Consider the following 13,082-nt stretch of genomic DNA (forward strand, 5'->3'; position numbering starts at 1 on the left):
CTACTGTGATGAATCACGTGATGTCGTCCCTTCTCCCAGAGGGAGACCCTTCTCACGAGGCCAGGGAGGTGAGGACGCTACCCGATAGTCCCCCTGGGAATGGTACTCAGTGGGAGGATCTCATGGGGGAGGGATTCCCCCTCTGGGATACAGGGAAGACACCCGGGAGAACGCGATCTACCAGTCCTACACACACCTCTGCTAACAACCTTCATTCCTACTCTACACACCTCCATACACCATCACCTTGCCTAGTGTTCCTTTGTACTTTTGTGACACTAGAACTTTAGGAGGTACTGGGACGAAGAAGAGTGTGAACTCCCCAAAGTAGGTATACCAGACAAGTACTGGGAAAAGGAAGAGGTGCAGAGCCATGAAGAATGCTCCATGTGACTTAGGTGAGCGGTCCAGTCAGACTTACTTTGTTGTCAGACCCTCGCAGGAGGTTCCACAAGCATGAATGACGTTCCGCATGGAGAGAGGAGGAAACCACTGATCAGGATATGAGCGAGGGAGCCTTGGTGTCCCTATACGGTCCCCTGTGCCTTTGCTGACAGGAGTGCTGGAAGAGCGGAAGTCCTGGAAGAAGTAGTAACCGGACCACACGGTCAGGAAAGACGCACAAGCCACCCAGCAGGAAACGCTGCAGAGCCGACGCAGCACAACAGTTAAGGAAGCCCAAGAGGTCGTCAGAAGAGCACGCAACTGACGGAGGAGAACTGGCAGAGACCCAGAAGGTACTTGTAATGTAATGTAATTGGTTATTTATAACGCGCTTAATACCCAGTTGCTCTGTGGCGTCTTGTTTCCAAGGCGAACGCGTTGCCCTTGAGCTATCCTCCAGAGACTACTTGGGCTGTCGGGAGAGAGAAAGGGGGAGAAAGAAACCCTGAACCCCGTGGCTAAGACCCAGGTAAAGTTAAAAATAGTTGGAACAACTGTTATTATGATCTTACTTGGCAGGAGAGTGAACCAAGTCTATCGGGAAGAATAACTAAAAGAGGAAGTAGGGTTGTGGACATGGAACTTGAGAGGTAGAGCCTCCCTAACCATCTACCTCATGGCAGTATCTGGCAGGCAAGTGAACCAGGTCTGCCTAAACAAATCTTTAAGAAAACAAGGGTTGGGGAGCCATATCGATCTGTTTTTATTTGAGAAAGACAAGGGGAAGATAGAGATCCCCCCTGGCATTGTGAACTACCAATTTAGCCTAAGAAAGTCCAGGGGAAGGGAGAATTCTCCCCTGACATTGTGAACTGCCAATTCAGCCTGAGAAGGCCAGGGGAAGAGAGACTTCTCCCCTGGCATTGTGAACTGCCAATATCAAGAACAAGAGAGACCTGGGGAAGGGAGCATTTCCCCTGGTTCAGTAACATTGTGAAATCCATAGAAAGAGATATCAAGAAAGTTGAGTCCTTCTTCTGAGGCCAGGGAAAGTGAGTCATTCCCCCTGGTGTTCTACATTGTGGACATTAATGAAAGACCAGGGTAAGGGAGTTATTCCCTCTGGTAATGCACATTTGGATCAAATCATCACCCGGAACAGTTATACCCAGTCCAGGAGAAGGGAGTCGTTCTCCTGGACCACAAACTGTAGAGCAGCTTTTTGATTTAGTGATTAGTGTAAGGGATGGAAATAGTTTTGCTGACACAGGACGGTGGACTTTATTTTCTTGGACATCCTGACCGAATCCTTAGGATTTTAGTTGAGGCAGGGAAATTCCTCTTAGAAATAGGAATTGTGAGAAACCAAAGGGTGTCTCCCTTACAAGTCCCAGGGGATCTCTCTCTCTCTTTGGATCCAGACCCTTGGGGTGGACCAGTGCAGGAGGATCACTTGGGTGGGGGATCTTTGGGGAGTGTGGGTGAGGCAACCGATGGTGAGATGCCCTATCCGCCCCTTTCCTGTCCCATACTCCATCCTATTTTTTAGGATTCTCTGACCTTCCAACTCCCCCCATTCCCCCTTTCTACACAAACACTGGGCCTAGGAAGAGGAGGACAGAGTAAAAAGGCTAACACTTGCATATCTCATTGGACATGTCCCGTTAATAAGGTAAGGCAAAGTGAGGCAGTTGACCTTAATCACATACATCTGATACCCATTAGCTCCCCTCACACGGATAAAAGGTGTAACATTATTTATTTATGTATTTATTTATTTATTTGAATTCATAAAGCGCACAACGGCCCTGAGGCATTGTGGCGCTGTTACAGTATATTCACTTAGGTACAACTTAACGCATATTCATCAGGGCAATATTGAGCAATACAACTTAAAGCATTTTCATGAGAACAGTATTGAACAGGTTCGACAGGATTATAGTGGGAGTGTTCCATGGTTACAGTGGAACTCCCTTGGGACTTGGCTAGTTGAATAGCTTGGTTTTTAGCCCTTTTTTGAATGTCATGAGAGAGTTTGAGACACACTCTGAGCACAGTGAGGCACGAGAAGGAGCAGATCTTCCGGGGCGAAGGCAAACTCACTGGAGTAGGACGACAGATACAGGGACCAGAGAGAGGTGTAGAGAAACCCTGAAGATCCCTGCAGGAGGTCGTTGCCTCTGGGAAACCGTGAGGGATATGCAAAGAAAGCCAAATCCCAGCCAAGAAGAAGCCAGCATTGTGTTTCAAGCATGCCAGCAACCCTCCTGGGTGAACTGCAGAGTTGGGGAGGTGAGGCCAAGCCTGTGGTATCAACCTCGACTTGTGAATCAAAGCAGCAGAGAAAAGAAAGGAATGCACACAACCGGTGAGTTAGCGAAAGAGATGAAAGGCGGTTTGTGTCAAGGAAAGATTGAAGCCGCAACAGTATATCTTACGATTGAAGGTTGCGCGCGTGCGGATGAGATGCGAAAGAAAGCAAACCAGTAGTGAACTTCAACGTTACTGATAACAGTGAAGCCAGTGATACAGAGTAGCGGAGTGGTCCCGCGAAAGGAAATTGCTCACTCTAAAGTCTCCACGAAATGGTTCCATGTCTTGTTAAAAAGCGTCAAAGTAAACTGACTCTGAAGGGGGCAATGGTCAATATTAATCCCATTGAAAGGAGAAGTTAAAAGGTGATTGCTTTAAGAGAAAGATTTTTGAATTTTCCTGATTGTGCTGTGGAACTACCAAGACCAAGAGACACTGGGGCAAATACCATAAGGGAGAGATAAAGTGAAAGTCAAAGTGGTCCTGTGGAGGTATATGGAAAAAGCTGTGCACACTCGAAAGTCTTCAACATCAGTGGAAGGTCCAAGCCCGACCGAGGGAGACTTGGAATATGAAATAAGTTAGGGGAAGGGAACCCCTAATGAATCTGAATAAAGCTTGGGGAAAGGAACCCCTGCAAGTGCTATCATTGCGAGGTCCAAGTCCGACTGAGGGAGATCTACGTGATGTTGAGTCAGGTACTTTTTGTTGAGAGGTCCGAGCCCGACTGAGGGAGACCTACGTGATGTTGAATCAGGTACTTTTTGTTGAGAGGTCCGAGCCCAACATAGGGAGACCTATGTGAACTTTTGTTGAACTGTGAAAAAAACTTTTAGTGAACTGAAAGTGACTTTAACGTGGAAGGCCAATCGGGCCTCGACCCACATTTTGAAATGCCCTTTTTTTGATAACAACCTGAGCCAGTGTGTTTCATCCTGTCTACGGTGTCTACCTTACTCCGTGCTGTCCAACATGGGGAGGAGAGCTGACTCAGCCACCTCAATCTTTTATGTTATAACACCGATTTTCCTTTGCATACACATTCCCCTTTACACAATATTTGTACAAGAGATAGGACAAGCATGTTTTTTCATTTAGTGTAGGCCATTTTGATTTGACATAGACTGACTAGGACTGTGTTTTCTTTGATATTTGATGGTAGAGCCTACTCTCATCATAGCTATAGGGCAAAGTAGGAGTTTTTCAAAACCCCAAGAATTTATTAAAGGTTTTGAAATTTCTAGCTCTTGTGTCAGTGTCATACTTGTGATACCATGCCTCCCTTACAGGATAGATATTTTTATTTTTTTTATTTTTATTTTTTATTTTGTTTTAATCAAACAAATGATTTTTACAAAATCTTTTTCATTTGTCGATGTGTCAAATTGTTCGAGTTCACTGGAGTCTTCAGCCAACTAGTGGCCCTTTGAATTTGTCATCTTATATTGAGTTGGTTTCTATTTTACTCAGAGCATACTGAAGTATTTCAGTAGTCGCAATTAGCCAGGTTGATCTATCTCCACTAATCATCCTTGACCACCAACATAGTTCCGATTCAAGCGTTAGGTCAGATGCAAAATGTTGCATGTAACTAGACCTAACTTTCCCAATTTCTGTACAATTGAGGAGAAGGTGCCTTACTGTTTCCTTTTCGCTTGGCTTTTTGCAAAGTCTACAGTCGTTAGTAACTGATAAGCCTCTAATAAAGTTGATCTCATTTGTTGGAAGCAGGTTTAACCTAGCTCGCAGAAGGCAGTTTCTTGCTTGCTTGTTCGGGAATTTTTTTACGTAACCCTGGAGATCATTCAATTTTTTTTATATTTGGAGGCAGATGAAGCGTTAATTTATTTTCTGAGGCTTTATCCAATGTCTGAATCCAATCAAGATCTTTCAGTTTTCTTAGGATCCTCGATGGATTAGACCGCAATTCCTCTTCATTACTCTCGATTGATTCAAGTAGTGTCAACATCCTTTCTTTCCAGTACTGGAGCGATTTGTTGGTGCCCAGGTCCAGTTCCATCTTTATTAGTTTAAACAAGAAGGGACTCGTTGGCATCAGACATTTTCTGTACAGTCTTAGAGAGCTACAGTCTACTGACCCTAACAGGGACAGTAAGCTCAGTTCCCTGCGGATCGAGGCAACAGGCGTAGAGGAGGGCAATCCCAGGACGGTTCTCCAGTAGTAGGCTTCGAGTTTGTGCCAGATAGTAATCGGAAGCTGTAACATAGCCTCCACTCCATATGTTATAGAGGGCACTACTTTAGATTTATAGAAGTTCAGAGCTGGGATCATCGAGAATCGTCCAAATTTTCTATCGATTGCTTTGCCTTCTGTAGCTAGTTTCCTCATTTTTGAATGAAGCGCTTCCTGCATGGCTAATTCGTTTTTTGTACTATCCAATATCACACCTAGATATTTAAAGCTCTGGACTTTTTCAATCGGAAACGAGCGGTAGTACCATTTGTTGTTGTCGGATTTCTTCACTGTTCTTTCAAAAACAAGGATTTTTGTCTTTTCCTTGTTTACCTCCAGGTTATTTGTTGTCACGTAGGAATCGAGGTTATCCAACTGGCGCTGTAAGCCCACTGGAGTCTGATCTATCAAGATTAAGTCATCCGCGTAGAGGAGTCTGCTTATTTTTTGCGCCCCCAATTTTGGTGGGAAAGATCTTACCGTAGATTCTGTTAGCTGAAAATCTCCAATATAAGCCAGAAAGATTGAAGGTGCCAAGGGGCATCCTTGTTTAACTCCTCTGTTTGTCGCGATAGCTGTAGAGAGGGATCCTTTACAGTTTAATCGAATTCTGACCTTGGTGTTCGTATGAAGAGCTTTGATGGGGTCCAAGATTTCTTTTGGACATGCCCATGCTTCAAGTTTTTCCCATAGGAGTAATCTATCGACCCTGTCAAAAGCTTGAGTAAAATCGATGAACGCCAAGTATAGCCCAGAGCCTCCTTCCATCATTCTACTTTTGAGAAGGCTCAGTGACAAGATGTTGACTGTGGCACCCGTGTTCTTCTTAAATCCAGATTGAAAGTGGTCGTTGCACGGAGCCTCGTTGGCCCAAGTTTGGAAACGTTTCAGAAGAAGAGAACCATAAACCTTTCCAATAGGGTCCAATAGGGCTATTGGCCGATAGTTTGCAGGATTATTTGGATGTCCTTTTTTGTAGATGGGCACTATGATAGCCGACGTCCACGAAGCGGGAATCGTTCTGGAATCCGAGCATCTTGCAAAGACTTCACTGAGAAATGTTGTCCAGGCCACCGGGTGAGCTTTCAAGTCAATGTTGGTAATGCCCTCCGGTCCCGGAGCTCTTGAATTTTTTAACGACATTATTAGTTTGCAAATTTCATCTTTGTCATCCAATCTAGCCCACCTATGCACACTTTCCATAGAGTTGGTAGGTTGTCTATCAGATAGTGATTTGAAGGTTTTTTCTATATGTGTTCTCCATGCACTTTCTCCTATTGTGTTTTGGATACTTCTAGAAGACATCGATGATGTAGCGTTTAACAGGGACCAGAATTCTTTAGAGTTCTTTGAACATATAGATTTGATAATTGCCTCAGCGTCTTGTTGATGCATGTTCAGTCTGTGAGTTCGCAGCCATGAACGGTAAACGATTTTTGCGGCACGCTTTATACTTTCAGCATTGGCAGAATTTTGTTTTGATGCATTTCTCACAGTTTTCCGATAGATCCGTCGCTTTTCGATTACTTGGATGTCGTAATTATGATTTTTTGACTTTGATGGCGAATAGATCTTGGTACAGGGCTTCTTGTACAGTGTGAGTAAAGGACCATAGTCGGTCTTGTTAGGGTGTTTTCTAAGTTCGAGAGTTTTGTAATTATCCGTCAGCTCCTTGATGTTTTCTGCTGAGAGGCGGAGTCTATTTCCTTGTCTGTTCGTTTCCAATTGAAAATCCAAGATCTCCACAGGATCGGTCGAGGTTTCCCAGGTAACTGTCAGCAAGTTATGGTCACTGTGTTTTGTTTTAATTACCTCAAAGGTTGAAATCAGATCCAGAAAGGCTCTTGAGGTAAATATGTGGTCAATTGTTGATTCCATCATTCCATTTGTCCATGTTGCAATGCGATCCGAGTTAGGGAAGACCAGCTCGAGATTATGCAATTCTCTAGAATTCATTAAGTTCTGCCATAGCGTTCCTCTCTGATCCGCTGGCATACGATTTCTTTTAAGTTTTTGCGAGGGAGTAGTTGGATTTAAATCTCCACAGATTAGCAGGTAAGATATTTGGTAAGTAGCCAGAATTTCGTCAATGGCCGCTTCCATTTCCTTCATGTATGTTCCAGCTTCTATTTTTTCCGGGTTCCAGTAGGTGTTTACGATTGCCACCGGCGATGTGTGCGTTTCATCGTCAGTGGCTAACTTATGTGTCCATGTTAGGAGCACCGTTAATAAGGACTGGTTTGCCGTTAGTATTTTGTCCAGCTTTAATCCATGGCCTATACGGATTGCCGTCAATAGACCAGATGATGGGCGGCCCTTGATGCTCTTTTTCGCCGGGGCTAGAGTTATTTCATAACCGTCTAGTCTAGGTGGTTTGGTGAGCCATGTTTCTTGTAGGCACAGGATATCAAAATCGCCCAAATTTACGTCTCCTGAAACAGTTAGATGGTTGAAGCCTCTGGTATTCCATGATCCAAGTCTTATGTTTGTTACTGTAGGTTGTTGCCGCTCCTCGCTGGCCTCAAGAGGGGGTCTTTGTTGCTATGAGGATTTTTTTTCTGTAAGGGCTTTTGGCAACCAAGCCCAGAACCTCGAAGCAGACATAGGTTTAGATTTTAACTTTTCGTCCCTGGCACCAGGTTGCGTTTCTTCTCTAATATTTTTCCCCAAACCAGAGGGAAGTGGCACCGTTTCGGCCAATCGTTGTGTATTTGTATTGTTTGTTCTTAAACAAGATTTTTCCACTTTTATCGTGTGGCTCTTTGAAGTTGTTGACAGTTCATACTGTCTATGCCGAGGTCGTAGGAACTCAGAGGTCTGTCGTTCCACGTTCTCTGATTTGGACAATTTTCTGCTTTCTTTCGGGATGGTGAGGTCGTATCCTAGTCGGAGCAACTCTTCGGCTTCGTTAATCAAGAGATTTTTTATAGTTTCCGATGAGATGTAGAGGTAAGTTTGTGCTCTGCCCTTTTTATGGCTAGGGTCCACAATCTTCAGGTCATCAGTTGTTATTATTCTCAAGTTGCGCACATGGTGGAGCAAAGTTAGCACTGATCTCCTATTCAGAATTATGTCGTCGAAGTTTCCTTTGATTTGCTCCAGCTTTAATTGCCATCGCCATTCCGTTTTTAGTTTTTGATCTTTATGATATTTGTCTGTCTGCGAGTGGTATCGATGGTCTGGAGCATAGGGCTTTTTTGTGTGGGAATTAGATGACGAATTTCTTGTCTTTTTTCGTTGCTTCGATGAATGTCTGGGCGATTCAGTACTATTGTTTGACCATCGGGCTTTCTTCGTTGGACTTTCCAGCATAGGCGATCGTTGTCTTTTTTCTGCGGACTGTTGGGCGTTGCGAGGCTTATACTCCGTTCTAGATCCTTCTTTTTCTGTCGTCTCTGTTCTTAAAAAATGTTTACGACGTTCTTCAAGTGTCAAGAAAGCTTCGGGGCTTTGGACTCTGTTGTTGGTGAAAGAAGTCGATGTTGTGCTATCGGGAGAAACTTCAAAAGTCACTTTTCGAACTGGTGATAGATAAGGCTCGCCTAAGGACAGCCGTCCAGAATCTTCTAAGTGTTGAGATAGGTTCATTAGACTTTCGTTTTCCATGAATTCAACCACTGTCTTCGGTGAGTGTGTAACTGGGTCTTGAACTTTGTCTGAGAGCAGCTTGGGAGAATTGCTTTCTTGCGGTCCCGGTCTTAATGGTTGAGGATCCGACAGTTTCTTCTTTGTGCCATTAGTGGGTACTTGAGTCTTTTTTGCTCCAGGGAAATTTCTATCTGTTGATAGTACTTTTGCTAGGTCAGGAGCCTTTTTTGTAAAGATTTTAAATGGCTGGGTCGTAGTGGCAGATTGTGGAGTGTTATTTCCGTCTATAATAAGAAGAACTTCCGTACTTCTGCAATTTTCTGCTGCTGTTACACATTTTTTTGCTGCTGATGCAGTCTTTGTCTTACAAGCTAAAGTTTGATGACTTGAAGTTGTTAGATCAATTTGTGACGTTTTTTCGTGGGACTTGTCCTTTACTAATTTATCTGCCGGACAGCCATCATTTAACAGAAATGGTAGAGCAGCTGGAGAACGAGTAGGTAGATTGCAGTGCAGATTTTCTTCAAGCTGTTTTTGCCGGTCGGTTTGGGCCGTTACATATCCTTCCAAATACGTCAGTTTTGTAAGTATCGTGGCCTGCAATGACGTGTGGTCCTTTAAAGTATTGTTCATGGACTCATAGAGTTTTATGAAAGGAGCTAGTGCAATTGTGATGGCTGACATGATAGTTGTCATGTCGGGCTTTTTCGTCGGGGTCTCCTTTGCTGGGAGTAATCCCTGGGCGGGAATCTTCCTTGGTGTAAGAAAGGGAGAGTTTGTCGTACTCAATGGTTTTTGTTGCAAGTTGTTCCAAGAGTTATCAAGTGAAAGGCCTCTATGCAGGTGCCGCTGGTGCGTGACAACCGGTCCTTCTTCTCGACCTTCACATCTTGTGTGCCCAGAGTGGCGTGTGGCTGGGACCATTATGGATAAAGAGTCAAGAATGGGAGAGGACTCGGTAGCCTCTCTTGCAATTGCGCCAGCCGTCCCCTTTTCCGACAGATTTGATGGTTCCCGTTTCCTACTGGGTGGTCTGGTCGGTAGGGAACTATTGGATGCTTGCCCAGCTATAAAACTGGGATCAAAGATTTTGAGAGCAGGCTCTGAAGGTAGTTTCATTATCGATGTGGAGGGGACATCCTCCCCAGTTTGTCTCCCGTCTCTGTCGTGTTTAGAGCTAGTTGCTAACGTTTTGGGGTCTTTTTGGAATTCACAAACTTGTTCCATGTTTTGCGCTTTCTCTGCCACTACGGGCCATGTTTCGCTTTCCTGCTCTTGTGTGGGCGGGGCTGTTTTCCCTCTGTCCTGCAATTCCTTCGTGTTCGGGCACACCTCCGGGGAGATCTGTTGCTCCTTTGCCCCCACGTTGATTGATTCTTTTTGCAGAGCTTCCAGGGCTAGCGAGCTTTGAGAAGTTGATGGCGGGTCAAATGCTGCTTGTCGTTCCAACCTCTTATATTTTGACAAGGGCGGATAATCTTTAATAGCTTCCAATATTTCCAAATCAGTTATTTCAATGTTGGAGGAAATGCGGCCGACACTAATGCCTTTGAAGAAGCTCATTAAAGACGGCTGAGAGGGGGGTTTTTCATTCTCTTTCCCCTTTTTCGTGTTCAAATCTTCGGTCTCTCTGCCGGTACTTTCTTTGGGGGTCTGATTTGTCGCTGGGCGTCCCAGCCTTATGCAGTGTTTTTTTCCTCGAAAGATGTTTACTCTGTTCTGTGATGCGGGGACAGACGCCCTTGGTCTTTTCTTTGCATTACATGCGGCCGCCGAGTCAGTTTCAGTTGGAGTCACTGTTTTCGGGGGTCCAGCGTCCACGCCGACTCCTTGGCCCGTCTCTCTCGACTGGCCCGACTCCTCCCCTTCCCTGGATGGGACCGGGCACGCCTCCGGCAGCTCCATCTGCTCAGCTCCCATGCAGCCATGGATCTGTGCCTGCACGGCAATCAGGTGGGACGGGTCCACCCGCCCCTCCCCTACTTCCACTGCATCTCCCTCCAGCGGCCGAACCCCGCTGTCCCCCGCGACGGCGGTCGATGTCGCGAGCATAGCACTTCCTGAGATCTCCGGCGGACCAGCAAAACCGGGAACCACACCACCGGGCAACGCCAACCTGGTCCCCCCTCCGGGAGTGCCAGGTAAGCGGGACAAAGGGTGGGGGTTTCCCAAGTTCGTGGTGGTTGTTGTTGGCGTTTCCATAATTGGAATGCACGAGTTCGTTGTTATTCTCAAGGGGGATTCGAAACTCTTCCTTAACTCGTTTTCGGTCTCTGCCGAGGACAAGAAAGTTGTGGGTAGGGAGCTTAGGTGAATTTCAGTTAAAATATCATTTGGGGGTTTAAGCATATCATGCTTAACGGGTCTTCCTCGTTTCCCTTTTGGGCTTTTCGCGCCTACAATTCTTTTGATGATTGACAAATCCGAAGGCAGCGGTTCGTCAGAGTCCCAGTTGGGACGTGTACTGCGCAGCCTGCACTTTTCCTCAATTGGGGGGGAGTTGACGGCGAACGCAACTCCCGCAGCCACGACTGCCATGACTGCAGGACTGCCACTCGCCGCCACTCCGCGTCCGCTCCGCGTCCCGCGGGGGTTCTTGTAGGTAGATTAGGTGAAGCTCCTCCTCCAGCAATGAGAGGCAGGGAGGACAGACTCTGCTTGCACAATAACCTGCAGGACTGCCACTCGCCGCCACTCCGCGTCCGTGTCCCGCGGGGGTTCTTGTAGGTAGATTAGGTGAAGCTCCTCCTCCAGCAATGAGAGGCAGGGAGGACAGACTCTGCTTGCACAATAACCTGCAGGACTGCCACTCGCCGCCACTCCGGATAGATATAGTTTTCCTTCTTCATTTACCCACAATAAAAGTCTATAGCTACTACAATACCACCCGTGTGCCAGTCTACTCCTTACACACCCTTACACTACCCAGAAGGGCAAGAGGAGTACCATCAGTCCCACAAAATGTACATTCTTGGGACCCCATTGGTGAAGGATGGAGAGACCAATGCCAGCAGACCTTGGAGGAGCTCAAGCAGACCCTCACTACAGCACCAGCCCTGGCCCATGCAGATCCCCAGCAGCCTTACATCCTTCATGTGGATGCAAGTCTGGAGGGATTGGGGGCCGTCCTGTATCAGGAGACCAATAGGGAGACCAGATCCATCGCACAGCAACCCTTGGGTGGTCCTCAAACTGTGGGACAAGAGGGACAGCTAAGAGGTTGGGCAAGGGTAACAGCACTGAGTATAAAGTTAATAGAGTGTGGACTTGCCCACCTACACCCATCACTTGCTCATAGCATCACACACCATTCCCCGCAGCACTTTGGTGCTGTCATGATCACTGCTTCCAAGGAGCCAGGACCAGCCCAACGTCCTTGGAAGCAGGCCACTAACCCTAATTCCAGGCACCAGCCGGTCCCCACTGGGACTTTTTGGACCTTGTCCTGGCGCCGGTGGCACCAGGCTCATCAAAACCGTTGGTCCCGGCACTGGAAGCGCCGGGCTCATAATAGGTGTAATAGTGCTTGGGTGGACTTACCTGCAGCAGACCATGCTGCTTACTTACCAGCCTCTTAGTAGTCATCTGTGAACAGGAACTACTTTCTTACCTGGGTGGGGCAGCTCCACTCCCTGGATACAGCACTAGAACTCTTCTGGAAACTGGAACTCTTTTCTTACCTAGGCGGGGCCGGGGAAGAAGACGCCTCATCACTCCTAGGCTATTTAAACCACACCCGATAGATGAAGCGTGCTTCGCGTTATTCTGCATCTGCAGCAGAACGCTCACCGAGTCTGCTCCGGCCCTTCATCTTCCGATCCTGAACCTGCAAGAATTCAACTTACCATTTTGGAATCCAGCCAACATCAGCATCTGTAAAGAACGGAAACAACAGGTTAGCAAGACAAACTTAACACACAGTGCTTACTTACCTGATTCATCGGCGGCGGCCGCTTCTTCACGCCGCATCTCCACCAGCAAAGACAAAAGCATTGTCATACTCACCGGCACGCTGGAAATTCCGGATTTCTTCGTTCCGCATCGTTACCTGTGAAAACAAAGCATCGTTAACAACTTACGGGTATTCAGCAACATCTGCAAGACAAAAGAAAGACATTAAACAGGTATTTACTTACGTCCATCACGTTCTTCGCCATAAAACGCCTGCGAATTCTCCGGCGTAACACGAACTAAGCTGCAAGGAAAAAGACAGTTCAAGCGCTTGCCATACTTACGAACTTCTAAGCGCTTCAATTCATTCTCCATCTCTGGAACCCTGCAATACATAAGGGGAAAAGCATTAAAGACTATAAGGACAAAAGGTGTCCAGAAACTCACCGCTCGTGAAGATAACGACGGCAACCATCCTCTGAACTCAAGAGGCCTATGCTACACCAGTGAAGAAACTGGCAACGGCACCCTGCACCAGACGCAGATGGAGAGCCCAGCATTCACCTATATAAGGTGAGCACGTTAACCCGGGGGGGGCTCTACGAAAAAGCTGGGAAGCGAGAGAGAGAGAGAGAGGGACATCCGACAACCCTGACCATTAACCCTCATATTCTTTCGCCTGCAGAAATCTCACTCTTCGAGTCCGCCACAC

General features: G+C 46.5%; 1 protein-coding gene across 2 annotated transcripts in view; it reads right to left on the minus strand.

The window, feature by feature from the left end:
• The window catches only part of LOC138521789 (E3 ubiquitin-protein ligase TRIM39-like), a 168,765-nt gene that overhangs the window by 116,354 nt on the left and 39,329 nt on the right, over positions 1–13,082 (minus strand). The gene's annotated exons all lie outside the window — the stretch shown is intronic.

This window comes from Ambystoma mexicanum, chromosome 13, assembly GCF_040938575.1.
Source record: "Ambystoma mexicanum isolate Mex_15411 chromosome 13, UKY_AmexF1_1, whole genome shotgun sequence".
NCBI lineage: Eukaryota > Metazoa > Chordata > Amphibia > Caudata > Ambystomatidae > Ambystoma > Ambystoma mexicanum.